This window comes from Triticum aestivum, chromosome 2B (assembly GCF_018294505.1).
Source record: "Triticum aestivum cultivar Chinese Spring chromosome 2B, IWGSC CS RefSeq v2.1, whole genome shotgun sequence".
Lineage (NCBI taxonomy): Eukaryota > Viridiplantae > Streptophyta > Magnoliopsida > Poales > Poaceae > Triticum > Triticum aestivum.
In genome coordinates, this window is record NC_057798.1 from 392643989 (window position 1) to 392659047 (window position 15059).

A 15059-nucleotide genomic window follows, 5' to 3' on the forward strand; every position below is an offset into this window, starting at 1 on the left:
CAATGGCGGGAAGGGGCGGTGGCGCGGCGTCGCGGGCGGTGGCGCGGCGTCGCGGGCGGTGGCGCGGCGTCGCGGGCGGCGGCGCGGATCGGGCGATGGCGGCTGATCGAGCGGCGGCACGGCTAGGGTTTCAGCGGGGCTGGCGGGCTAGCGGGGCCTCGACCTTTAAAGGGGCCGGCTGGGTCGGAGTCCAGGTCGGACACAGCCCGGTAGGTCGGTTGACTTTTTTTAATAATTACGACGTGCAGAAAAACAAATAAAAGAAATACTAAACGGACTCCAAAAATCCTGAAATAAATTTTCCCCGTCCTCTAAAAATATAGCGGACAAGAAGAACATTTATTTGGGCCTCTAATGCAATTTTGAAAAACGCACTTTTTCCTAATTCAAATAAAATAGCAATAAAACTATGAATAAAATTCTTATTTGATTTTAATATTTTTCCTCCAATATTTCTTTATTTTGGACAAGTCATTTTATCCCCTCTCTTTTATTTTTATATTAGAAATATTTGAAAAGAAAATAATTAAAACCAAATGATCCTCTTTTCAAAATTTGAGAAAACTCAAATATGAAAATAACGAAATCCCGAACTCTCTCCGTGGGTCATTGAGTTGCTTAGAATTTCTAGGATCAACCAAAAATGCAATAAAATATGATATGCAATGATGATCTAATGTATAACATTCCAAATTGGAAATTTGGGATGTTACACTCCTTTTCTATCGGTAATATGTAAATCAAATTCTTGTAGCAAAAGAACCCACCTAATGAGTCTAGGTTTAGTATCTTTATTTCCATAAGATATTTTATAGCAACTTGATCAGTGTGAACAATTACTTTGGAATCAATTATGTAAGATATGAATTTGTCACAAGCAAACACGACTGCTAAAAATTCTTTTTCAGTAGTAGCATAATTTCTTTGGGCACTTTCTAAAGTTTAACTAGCATAATGAATAACATTTAATTTCTTATCAACTCTTTGTCCTAGAACAACACCAATAGCATAATCACTAGCATCACACATAATTTCAAAAGGCAAGTTCCAATCATGTGGTTGAACAATAGGTGTGGAAGTTAAGGCTTTCTTAAGTGTTTCAAAGGCTTCTACACAATCATCATCAAAAACAAGTGGAATATCCTTTTGTAAAAGATTTGTATGAGGCCTAGAAATTTTTTAGAAGTCCTTAATAAACCTCCTATAGAAACCAGTATGACCAAGGAAACTACGAATACCTTTTATATCTTTAGGATATGGCATTTTCTCAATTGCATGATGCTAAATTAATCCACCTCAATACCTCATTCAGAAATTTTATGCCCCAAGACAATAGCTTCATTAACCATAAAGTGGCACTTCTCCCAATTCAAGACAAGATTAGTTTGCTCACATCTTTGCAAAACTCGATCAAGGTTGCTTAAGCAATCATCAAAAGAAGTTCCGTAAACGGAAAAATCAACCATGAAAACCTCAACAATCTTTTCACAAAAATCAGAGAATATAGAAGTCATACATCTTTGAAAGGTGGAAGGTGCATTGCATAAACCAAAAGGCATACGTCCATAAGCATAAGTTCCAAAAGGGCAAGTAGAGGTGGTTTTCTCTTGATTGGGTTGTGAAATAGGTATTTGAGAAAAAACAGAATATCCATCAAGAAAACAGAAGTGTGTGTGTGTGTGTGTGTGTGTGTGTGCTTAGATAGTCTTTCTAGCATTTCATCAATAAAAGGCAGAGGGAAATGATCTTTTCTAGTTGCTTTATTTAAATTTCTAAAATCAATTACCATTCTATAGCTAGTGACAATTCTTTGTGGAATAAGTTCATTTTTATCATTAGGAACAACAGTAATACATCCCTTCTTAGGGACACAACAAACGGGACTTACCCATGTACTATCAGCTATGGGATCGATTTATACCTGCTTCCAGAAGCTTTAATATTTCAGTTCTTACCACTTATTTCATCTTAGGATTCAAATGTCGTTGGTGATCAACAACGGGTTTGGCATCAGGTTCCATATTAATCTTGTGCTGATAGGGAGTGGGACTAATGCCCTTAAGATCATCAAGAGTATATCCAATAGCAGCTCGGTGCTTCTTCAGAATTTTCAATAAACTTTCTTCTTCATGTTCTGAAAGGTTAGCACTAATAATAATAGGATATATCTTTTCTCATTGAGATAAGCATATTTCAAAGTGTCGGACAATTGTTTTAATTCAAACACAGGATCACCTTTAGGTGGAGGAGGACCTCCTAGAGTTTCAATAGGAAAATTGTGTTTAAGTAGAGGTTGTTGTTCAAAGAATATTTTATCTATTTAATTTCTTTCACGCAAGTGCATATTATTTTCATGGTCGAGCAAATATTGTTCTAGTGGATCAGTAGGAGGCATAGCACTGGAAGCAAGAACAATTATTTCATCCTTACTAGATAATTCTTTCTTATGAGGTTGTCCACTAAACTTGGAGAAATTAAACTCATGAGACTCATCCCCAAAGCTAACACTGACAGTTCGTTTATGACAATCTAGAGTAGCATTTATAGTGTTCAAGAAAGGTCTGCCAAAGATAATGGGACAAAAGTCATCTTGTGGGGAACCAAGAACTAGAAAATTAGTAGGATATTTTATTTTCCCGCATAAGATTTCAACATCTCTAACGATCCCTAGTGGTGTGATGGTGTCTCTATTACCAAGTTCAATAGTAACATATATGTCTTCTATTTCAGCGGGTGATATATCATTCATAATTTCTTGGTATAAGGTAAAAGGAATAGCACTCACGCTAGCACCTAGATCGCATAAACCATGATAACAATGATCTCCTTATTTAACTTAGATAACAGGCATGCCAACAACATGCCTATGTTTATCTTTTTCATCGGGCTTAGCAATTCTAGCAGCCTCATCACAGAAGTAAATAACATGCCCATCAATATTTTCTACTAGGAAATATTTAACCATAGCTGTCAGGACCCCGACTCAATGCGACATCGATCTAGCATGTAACACCTCATATCACTTTGCGGCCTCACGCACGGTATTCCCACGGGTGTCGCCTTACCTTAGCCCGGGACCGTTTGCGCCTTTTGGCACACGTATATGACAGTGTCGCTAGCATCCATATGATAAGGAGCCCAGGCTGACATGGCTAGTCGTAAACCCAAAGTGGCACAGACTTACAGGGACAGGCATCCATGACCCAGCATCGAACGTGTCGGTCATCAGCGAGTGAATCCAGGCTGTAGCACTGGGCTAGCAGGACTCCGGTGAACCGGGCTGTAGCAGGCTAACAGGACTCCGGTATTCATCGCGTGACATTTCCCCGAAGGGACAGACACAGGAACGAAGAAGGACACATGCCGGCCAGCCTAAGTGTTCCGGAGCAGTAGCAAGCTACCATGGCTCAGTGGAAACACTAGGAGACATTTCCCGGTAAGAGAGGCTACTAAGGATAAACAACTAGATAGTCAGATCCCACACATACCAAGCATTTCAACAACATACACACAATATGCTCGATATGTGCAGATACAACATGGCATCACAACATGACTCTACAACTCAAGTAATTATTCAATAGGCCCCGAGGGGCGAGATATTACAAACATGGGTCTCATGACCCAACAATCAGAGCATACAAGTCAAAGCACACGCGGAAGCTTAACATGTCTGAGTACAGACAACTATAAATGAAAAAGGCTGAGAAGCCTGACTATCTACCAGATCCTGCCGAGGGCACAAGATCGTAGCTGAGGTAACAAGCTAAACGTCGAAGTCCACACGGTACTACTAGCGAGACTGAAGTCTCTCTGCAAAACATAAAATAGGCAAACGTGAGTACAAATGTACCCAGCAAGACTTACATCAGATCTATCTACATATGCATCATTATCAACAAAGGGGGTGGTGGAGTTTGACTGCAGCAAGCCAGCTTTGACTCGGTGGCTAACCTGAACTACGACTGCAATGCAACTCTTTTGAGGTGGCGCACACGAGTCCACATATTCACCATATCAATACACCACTATGGATCCGCTCCCGTCTCCCTACGAGAACGCCATCCATAGCACTCACGCTTATCTTGCGTATTTTAGAGTGTCCACTTTCACTTGTCTATGAACTATGCAAGGGGTCCACGTTTCCATATCCGAGGAATCCGGCTATTCGAATAGATAATGATAACCCTGCAGGGGTGTACTTCTTCACACACGCTTTCGCCACTTATCGCCCTGTACACGTCATGTACCTCGGCAACCTTCAAGCGGAAGCCGGGCGAGGGAGTCGGCCACGACCTGACTAACCGAACAAGTCTCTAGTCCAGGTTTATCGCCTATTCGGGTTCCATCCGCAAGGAGATCCGGCCGGGGTGTCGCTTACGGCCCCAAACGATGTGTGCAGGGTTCCCAAGCCCACCAACCGGGTGCCACTTGGTACACCGGGCCACTGTGCCTAGTCTGTCCCAAGCCCACCTGTACCGGGTGCCACTTGGTAGACTACTAACACTACCTACAAACACCAGAAACTAGTTGCAACTCCTGGACAGAGATCATGTTGATTAATAAGTCGAGAGGGGCACTTAAGCATTCCAATGTGTGGTAGTAGCTGGTCATGGATCACAAACACAGAACTCAGTTCCTGAGGACGGCTGCAATGAGACAACCCACCATGTACTCCTACATGGCCTCTCACCGCTACCTTTACCAAATCGTGTTCACACACTTAGCTCACACACATTGGGACATGTTCACACGCCTCTGATTCATCCCCGATGAATCAGACCTGACTCAACTCTAAGCAGTAGCAGGCATGACAACAAGCATGAATGAGTAGGCACATCAGGGCTCAAACAACTCCTACTCATGCTAGTGGGTTTCATCTATTTACTGTGGCAATGACAGGTCATGCAAAGGATAAAGGGGTTCAGCTACCGCAGCAAGTAACAAATATGTCGTTGTTGTCCTAATGCAGTAAAAGAGAGCAGGAGCGAGAGAGTGGGATTTTATCGGAATGAACAAGGGGGTTTTGCTTGCCTGGCATTTCTGAAGATAATATGAGTCTTCATCGGTGTCATCGATCACATCGTCGGTACATCGTCTATCGAGAGGGGACAATTACCGGCAAATACAGAAAAGACACGATCAATGCAATGCACAATATGATGCATGCTATGACATGGCAATATGAATGTGTTTTGGGCTAATGCACCTAAAACCAGATTAAATGAAGTTGGTTTGAATCCAAGATTCAAATTCAAACTCCATATGTGGTTATTTAAATGGCATTCACTTCATTTGTCCTAAACAGTAGTGATAAGTTGTTCTAACATGCATGAAAATGGTACATATGGATTCCTTGAATTTTTCTGATAATTTTTCATATATAAATTATTTAATTTGGAGTTACGGTTAATTTTCTATGATTTATTGAAGTTTAGGGCATTTTCTGAAATTATAAATCATTTCCTAATTTATTTTAATTCCAGAAAGGAATTATTGCGTCAACATGACCTCATGCTGACCTCAGCAGGTCAACGGGCGCCGTCCAGGTCAAACTGACCTGTGGGACCCATATGTCAGCGTCACAGTTAGTTAACAGGGGGTTATCTGCTTAATTAAAGGATTAGGGGGGGGGTCGGGGCCCACTGGTCAGTGTTAGTGGCTAATTAGGTTTAGTTAATGGCCTGGGGCCCACACGTCAGTGAGAGAGAGGGGAGGGTCAAACCGGGCAGTGGGTCAACCCACGCCGGTCAAGGGTCAACGGTCGCCGGCGTTTAGCCGCCGGCGAGTCCCGACGCGGTGGTGCGCTGCGGAAATGGCCTACAGAGCGCCGTTTGGCGCGCGGAGCACGACTACGGGATGCGGACGCTCGTCCGCATCCAACCAGGGTGGTGGCGCGGCCGGGGAGTGGCCGGAGAGTGGTCGGCGACGAGCTTTAGCGGCGGCCGGAGTTCGGATGAGTTGCGGGTTTGGTGTTGCAGCGCGCAAACGAACCAACTAACGCGCTAGCCATGCTCTGTGTGCAGCCTCGAGTTCGTTGGACGCTGGTGCGCGACCAAATGGTCACCGGAGTGACGCCGGCGTCGAGCTCGTGCGGCGGTGGGTTTCGGCCTTGATGGAATCAGCGGCCAGAGCGGGAGGTAGGGCACGGGGAGAGGGGAAATCGGGTCAAAGGCTCACCGCGGAGCTGCAGGGAGGGTTAGTGGGCTCGGGGGCGCGCCGGAGTGGCCGAATCGACGGAGAAGGGCGCCGGGGCCGAAGCTTGGAGATGATGACGATGGCGGCTGCTCGGGGCCCTTCTGGTCGCGTGAGACGGCGAGGAGGACGAGGGCGGAACAGCGGAGCTTTGGGAGGCGTCGGGGAGGCGAGACGGTGGCTGTGGCCGCGCGAGCGCTGGTCGGCGGCGACGGCCTCCATTCGGTCGCGGGAGGGGAAACAGAGGAGCGAGGGGGAGGGAGGTCCAGAGAGCGAGGGAGAAGTGAGAGGGGGTCGGGGGCTGCGTGGCGTCGCGGGAGGGACCAGGGAAGGAGGAGGCAGCCAGGCAGGGAGGAGGTGGCCTCCTCGGCCGCGCGCGTGCGAGCACGCAGCTGCTCCCACTGGCAAGAGGAAGACGACAGGGGGGGGAAGTAGCGGTGGCGGGCTGGGCCGGCTGGGCCGGTTGGTGGCGCCAGGTAGGCTGCGGGTAAGTGGCCCAGGTGGGTTTTCTGCTCTGTTTTATTTTTTCCTTCTTCTGTTTTGTTTTATTTAATTTATTTTGCCACTGTTTTGAATTTAAAATAATTCAAACAATGCCAAAAACTCCTCTGAATATTTTATATTGCTAGATGGACTTTTCCAAAAGCTTATAAAATGTTTCAGGGTATTTGGAAATATATTCTATACAAGTTATGAATATAGTTCCAAATGCAAATAAAGTAATGATTTAAATTCAGTGCTCAAAATATTCCTCAAAAATGTTCATTATTTTTGGTTTGGTGCAAAACCCTTGCCAAAATATAACCAACATTATTTAAGGCCATTTTGAAAACATTGAATGCATTTTCCAGGGTTCTTTGCCCCTCTTTTATTTAAGTTTTTGAGGCTTCCAAAATTCCTCAGTTCAAGTTTCAGAAATTTAAATATGATGCCTGGATGAAGATGCAACTATTTACAAACAATATTCTAGGGCTGTGACAACTCACCCCCACTAAACAAAAATCTCGCCCCGAGATTCGAGTGTAGGGTAAGGTGAAGGGGAAACGCAACTAGTATAATCTTCACGATCCAGGGTGCACTTCATAGGAACGTTGATTCGATCACCATCATTGTCTTGATGTCTTGCTTCGAGAACTCTAGTTATTATGACAAAGAGAGGAGAAGGAGACTCTAGAAGAATCGATCTTCTCGAAGGTCGAACAACTCAGGATTTACTCACGGAATGGGTCATAGCAACATCTCTCGAGCTGAGAGACGAAGCACACCTCTAGAGGAATGGAGTGGAACAGATGACGAAGGTTCACTAGGTAGACAACGATTCCACACCTAAGAAGGTGGTAAACGGTTGTCAACGTAGCGAGGAGTTGAGTTGCCATGATACCACAACGAGACACCTTAGGGATGGTGACTCGTAGATATATACCCTTAGGTGGCAAAAAGAATTACTTTTGATTCCGAGACCATTGAAACTCTTTATACCAGCCTAAGGAAATTCTTGAGTGATCGTTTGGAGGGGGTCGGTAGAATGGCATACTCGGACTTGGATGATGTGGATTACCTTGTTGAAGACAACGTAATGGATGAATTTGCTTATCACCGGAAATGGAAGAGACCCATGGTAGAATGGCACATTGGTGGTGCAAGCTGGGAACAAAATGCAAATGCTGGGAATGATTCTGGTAACTGGGGAAGAACCCAACAATAGAGAGTGAATTCACTGTTTGAAAAGGTCATAGCATTGCCGAGGAAACTGAGAGCAAACCCAGTTAGTGCCGATGATAACACCTAGCGCTTGTGCGTGCTCTCAAGAACTTGAGCATTTCCTACATTCATCAAGGTTTTACCAACATCCGTGTCAAGGATCCTGGCAACACAACATACCACCATGATGGCTAATGATGGATGATGCAGATGCAAAGGAAGATAACACCTTCTCAGATTTCACCTTAGCGAGGCCAAGGAAATAAAAATCTGGATGATCGACCGAGAGACATTTAGCACTCCGCTTCTAATGTTCTCCTTGACGTGCTAGTGTAACCCATTCATAGATATGGTTTGATATCTAGAACATCAAGTAAAGGTCGGACTTCGGGATCTCAAAATCCATAAGGGCAACTAGGGAGGTAAATCCTACGAAATCCCTATGGGGAGGTGGCCAACTTCCTCAATCAAGATACTATAATAATAGGTCTTCCGGCTGGGTGTGTTGGCCACGACATCCACTTTACCGGTTATCGAGGGACCAATATTATAGTTCTTGGAAAATGTTCCAACCATCATATCTGCCTGAGACTCAGATCTGGTTGGTGTCAGGATATTCCAGACTCATCGAGTCTAGGAAGAAAAATGAAAGTTTGCAACACAAATCGACGAGATGACGTTGCGAGATTCTCAGGAAATGAACTACGATAGCAAGCTCCAAAACATGAGCTGGTTCTGCTACGCACGTGTGAACATGTTGTCTCAGACAACATGATCACATGGTAGTCTTACAATAAAACACTACCGAGTTCTGGTTGGGAACCATCGCCGTGGATAACGAAGTCCTTACATAAGTCATATGATTAGCTCTTATGAAGGACTTCTTCTCCTTGAACAAATCAATCAGTGGCTTGGTGTGCTCGGGACACATATGGAATGAAGATGATCAGTCTAACAGACCACAGAATTCTTCGCACGTGCATGACCGACTTGGGGTGATTCCAAAGGAGCAAAAACAAACTTTCTCGAATTCACGACGGCAACTTACATCAAAATGCACGTGAATCAAAGGAAGTCACTCCTTTCATCAAACAAGTACTTCATGAGCTAGCATGAAGAAAATGCTTTCAAAAGTTTCCAACACTAACTTAATGTTCAACAACATCATGGAGGAGATAAGGATGTTGTCAATGGGCTCAACAACAACTCATCGGAATTTCCATATCACTGGACTTCCACCATCATGTGAACACGGTGATAGCATTGGTCAGAACCAAAGATATAATGGTGTATGCTCGAGGGATCAACCACGAGTAAGACAACATTACGAACATCGTTGGTTCTGACTTGATTTGACGATAGCCCATACTCAAATCAAAGGATTGATAAGACAGTAGGTGCAGCAACTGATCACAGGGACCAATCGATGAAGATATCATCTTTCTTCAACACACACTACACAAGAATATCCCTTTGGAACGAACTAAGTCAGGCAAGCTTTTATCTTCCAACCCTCCAAGTTGTCGTTTAGCTTAACCAACTAGCTCAGGGATATCTGACACCGATTCTTGGAGAGAAGGTGGTTCACAAGAAACCAACTTGATCACGAGCTCAACATAGCGGTCAGGTGACAACCTGGTAATACTTCCGAGAAGATCTTCGGAAATCACGAACCACCGATATGTTACTAAGCTCGAGAACAATCTCGCTTTTGAGGGCAAGACGATATGATCAAATGGGTGAGGACTTGACAAGATCCTAACTCATCAATCGAAAGGTGCACCAAAATAAGGACTAGGTAGCACAATCAACCTTAGGGCGATGATTCAAAAATCAACATGCTAAGAATGAGGTTATTGTCCATTAACTACCAAGCAACAAATTTGCTAGGAGTATTGAATTCACACATCACGATTCACTTGTCGGCATTCCGGTTGCGACAACACGGAACCGAGGGATGAATAATGATGGCGAGAAGTATCACTACATCAAGAATTCACAAGAGCCGGTGCAATCCTCATGAAAATCCTGACATAAAGACGGTAATACTTCAGGGTAGAACAGAATCAAAAGCTGGGCTGGCATTTTGATCTGCGGAGCACAATTGCTTTGACCCAATCCTAGATATGGATGAGGTACTGGAGTTTGTTTCTCCTAGTCATTCCGGAATAGAATGGCTTGACGGACCACAAGAGTAATAGGCATCGATGAACGAATGCACACATACTCCTGACTATCAATTGATAGACGAGGGTCTGAAGACAACTAAAGAGGGACAACTCAAAGGAACATACGATTTTCTGAGTTGTGGATGCATGGTTTAGCATGTCGAACGAATTCCACATATTTCTTCCGGATAACTCATGCAGAAAGGTAGAACTGGCAGAGTCACAATGTAGAATCGAGAACCCATCGAGAGCACTCTGATTGTGATCTTTCGATCAGCGAGGAACATCTTCCATAAGCGGTTCATAGTATTTGGAAGAAAGGAATACCACGAACATCGAGGACTAATGCAAAGGTTACTAATAACCTAAAGGAACGAGCAAAACTATCAACATGAAGCAAGTAGGGTGAATCTCGGGTTCAAAACCCAGGGATAGAATACCTACTACTAAGTAGCATCACGGGATGCTTTCGAGAATGATGGCCAGAATCATCACGCTGGGAACACAAATCATGGCTAAATTACTAGATGATCCCCTAAGACACCTAGGGTCATAATACTAGCTCCAACATATATGTCAAGGCAATAAAGTACCTCAACTCACTGATTTGTGTGATTAATCTGACCAAAGGCACATTGGAAACAGGGGGAAGGGATTTGCAATGCATCCGACTATTTAGAAACCTGGGATGACTCGGACAGCATAACGGCTGTAAATGCTCAGAAAGATTTGAGACATTCACAAAAATGGTGGCATAACCACTCAGAAGCACAATATCAAGGTTTCGAGATCAACAGTTAACGTACGGAAGTAGTAGAACTGAACTCAAGCTTAAATCCAACAATCTATAAGTCTACGGATTAGTAACACGTGATCCTGATAGAAAGAAGAGATAGCCTAGTTCTTTAATCCCCGTAGGAAAGATAAGATGACTCAGATCAGAAGGGCATAAGGTATAAGGAGTAAAAAGAGCCTTACGTTCCATCCCACAATCAATTCCCTTATATAACTAAAGAGTTTCTAGACTCAACTTCGACCAGTTTGGCTTGGTAATCCTACAGGCAGTCAAGCTCTGATACCAGCGCTGTCAGGACCCCGACTCAATGCCACATCGATCTAGCATGTAACACCTCATATCACTTTGTGGCCTCACGCACGGTATTCCCACGGGTGTCGCCTTACCTTTGCCCGGGACCGTTTGCGTCTTTTGGCACACGTATATGATAGTGTCGCTAGCATCCATATGGTAAGGAGCCCGGGCTGACATGGCTAGTCGTAAACCCAAAGTGGCACAAACTTACAGGGACAGGCATCCATGACCCAACATCGAACGTGTCGGTCATCAGCAAGTGAATCCAGGCTGTAGCACTAGGCTAACAGGACTCCGGTGAACCGGGCTGTAGCGGGCTAACAGGACTCCGGTATTCATCGCGTGACATTTCCCCGAAGGGACAGACACAGGAACGAAGAAGGACACATGCCGGCCAGCCTAAGTGTTCCGGAGCAGTAGCAAGCTACCATGGCTCAGTGGAAACACTAGGAGACATTTCCCGGTAAGAGAGGCTACTAAGGATAAACAACTAGATAGTCAGATCCCACACATACCAAGCATTTCAACAACATACACACAATATGCTCGATATGTGCAGATACAACATGGCATCACAACATGACTCTACAACTCAAGTAATTATTCAATAGGCCCCGAGGGGCGAGATATTACAAACATGGGTCTCATGACCCAACAATCAGAGCATACAAGTCAAAGCACAAGCGGAAGCTTAACATGTCTGAGTACAGACAACTATAAATGAAAAAGGCTGAGAAGCCTGACTATCTACCAGATCCTGCCGAGGGCACAAGATCGTAGCTGAGGTAACAAGCTAAACGTCGAAGTCCACACGGTACTACTAGCGAGACTGAAGTCTCTCTGCAAAACATAAAATAGGCAAACGTGAGTACAAATGTACCCAGCAAGACTTACATCAGATCTATCTACATATGCATCATTATCAACAAAGGGGTGGTGGGGTTTAACTGCAGCAAGCCAGCTTTGACTCGGTGGCTAACCTGAACTACGACTGCAATGTAACTCTTTTGAGGTGGCGCACACGAGTCCACATATTCACCATATCAATACACCACTATGGATCCGCTCCCGTCTCCCTACGAGAACGCCATCCATAGCACTCACGCTTATCTTGCGTATTTTAGAGTATCCACTTTCACTTGTCTATGAACTGTACAAGGGGTCCAAGTTTCCATATCCGAGGAATCCGGCTATTCGAATAGATAATGATAACCCTGCAGGGGTGTACTTCTTCACACACGCTTTCGCCACTTATCGCCCTGTACACGTCATGTACCTCGGCAACCTTCAAGCGGAAGCCGGGCGAGGGAGTCGGCCACGACCTGACTAACCGAACAAGTCTCTAGTCCAGGTTTATCGCCTATTCGGGTTCCATCCGCAAGGAGATCCGGCCGGGGTGTCGCTTACGGCCCCAAACAATGTGTGCAGGGTTCCCAAGTCCACCAACCGGGTGCCACTTGGTACACCGGGCCACTGTGCCTAGTCTGTCCCAAGCCCACCTGTACCGGGTGCCACTTGGTAGACTACTAACACTACCTACAAACACCAGAAACTAGTTGCAACTCCTGGACAGAGATCATGTTGATTAATAAGTCGAGAGGGGCACTTAAGCATTCCAATGTGTGGTAGTAGCTGGTCATGGATCACAAACACAGAACTCAGTTCCTGAGGACGGCTGCAATGAGACAACCCACCATGTACTCCTACATGGCCTCTCACCGCTACCTTTACCAAATCGTGTTCACACACTTAGCTCACACACATTGGGACATGTTCACACGCCTCTGATTCATCCCCGATGAATCAGACCTGACTCAACTCTAAGCAGTAGCAGGCATGACAACAAGCATGAATGAGTAGGCACATCAGGGCTCAAACAACTCCTACTCATGCTAGTGGGTTTCATCTATTTACTGTGGCAATGACAGGTCATGCAAAGGATAAAGGGGTTCAGCTACCGCAGCAAGTAACAAATATGTCGTTGTTGTCCTAATGCAGTAAAAGAGAGCAGGAGCGAGAGAGTGGGATTTTATCGGAATGAACAAGGGGGTTTTGCTTGCCTGGCACTTCTGAAGATAACATTGAGCTCTTCATCAGTGTCATCGATCACATCGTCGGTACAACGTCTATCGAGAGGGGAACAATTACCGGCAAATACAGAAAAGACACGATCAATGCAATGCACAATATGATGCATGCTATGACATGGCAATATGAATGTGTTTTGGGCTAATGCATCTAACTATGATTAAATGAAGTTGGTTTGAATCCAAGATTCAAATTCAAACTCCATATGTGGTTATTTAAATGTCATTCACTTCATTTGTCCTAAACAGTAGTGATAAGTTGTTCTAACATGCATGAAAATGGTACAGATGGATTCCTTGAATTTTTCTGATAATTTTTCATATATAAATTATTTAATTTGGAGTTACGGTTAATTTTCCATGATTTATTGAAGTTTAGGGCATTTTCTGAAATTATAAATCATTTCCTAATTTATTTTAATTCCAGAAAGGAATTATTGCGTCAGCATGACCTCATGCTGACCTCAGCAGGTCAACAGGCGCCGTCCAGGTCAAACTGACCTGTGGGACCCATATGTCAGCGTCAAAGTTAGTTAACAGGGGGTTATCTGCTTAATTAAAGGATTAGGGGGGTCGGGGCCCACTGGTCAGTGTTAGTGGCTAATTGGGTTTAGTTAATGGCCTGGGGCCCACACGTCAGTGAGAGAGAGGGGAGGGTCAAACCGGGCAGTGGGTCAACCCACGCCGGTCAAGGGTCAACGGTCGCCGGCGTTTAGCCGCCGGCGAGTCCCGACGCGGTGGTGCGCTGCGGAAATGGCCTACAGAGCGCCGTTTGGCGCGCGGAGCACGACTACGGGATGCGGACGCTCGTCCGCATCCAACCAGGGTGGTGGCGTGGCTGGGGAGTGGCCGGAGAGTGGTCGGCGACGAGCTTTAGCGGCGGCCGAAGTTCGGATGAGTTGCGGGTTTGGTGTTGCAGCGCGCAAACGAACCAACTAACGCGCTAGCCATGCTCTGTGTGCAGCCTCGAGTTCGTTGGACGCTGGTGCGCGACCAAATGGTCACCGGAGTGACGCCGGCGTCGAGCTCGTGCGGCGGTGGGTTTCGGCCTTGATGGAATCAGCGGCCAGAGCGGGAGGTAGGGCACGGGGAGAGGGGAAATCGGGTCAAAGGCTCACCGCGGAGCTGCAGGGAGGGTTAGTGGGCTCGGGGGCGCCGGAGTGGCCGAATCGACGGAGAAGGGCGCCGGGGCCGAAGCTTGGAGATGATGACGATGGCGGCTGCTCGGGGCCCTTCTGGTCGCGTGAGACGGCGAGGAGGACGAGGGCGGAACAGCGGAGCTTTGGGAGGCGTCGGGGAGGCGAGACGGTGGCTGTGGCCGCGCGAGCGCTGGTCGGCGGCGACGGCCTCCATTCGGTCGCGGGAGGGGAAACAGAGGAGCGAGGGGGAGGGAGGTCCAGAGAGCGAGGGAGAAGTGAGAGGGGGTCGGGGGCTGCGTGGCATCGCGGGAGGGACCAGGGAAGGAGGAGGCAGCCAGGCAGGGAGGAGGTGGCCTCCTCGGCCGCGCGCGTGCGAGCACGCAGCTGCTCCCACTGGCAAGAGGAAGACGACAGGGGGGGAGTAGCGGTGGCGGGCTGGGCCGGCTGGGCCGGTTGGTGGCGCCAGGTAGGCTGCGGGTAAGTGGCCCAGGTGGGTTTTCTGCTCTGTTTTATTTTTTCCTTCTTCTGTTTTGTTTTATTTAATTTATTTTGCCACTGTTTTGAATTTAAAATAATTCAAACAATGCCAAAAACTCCTCTGAATATTTTATATTGCTAGATGGACTTTTCCAAAAGCTTATAAAATGTTTCAGGGTATTTGGAAATATATTCTATACAA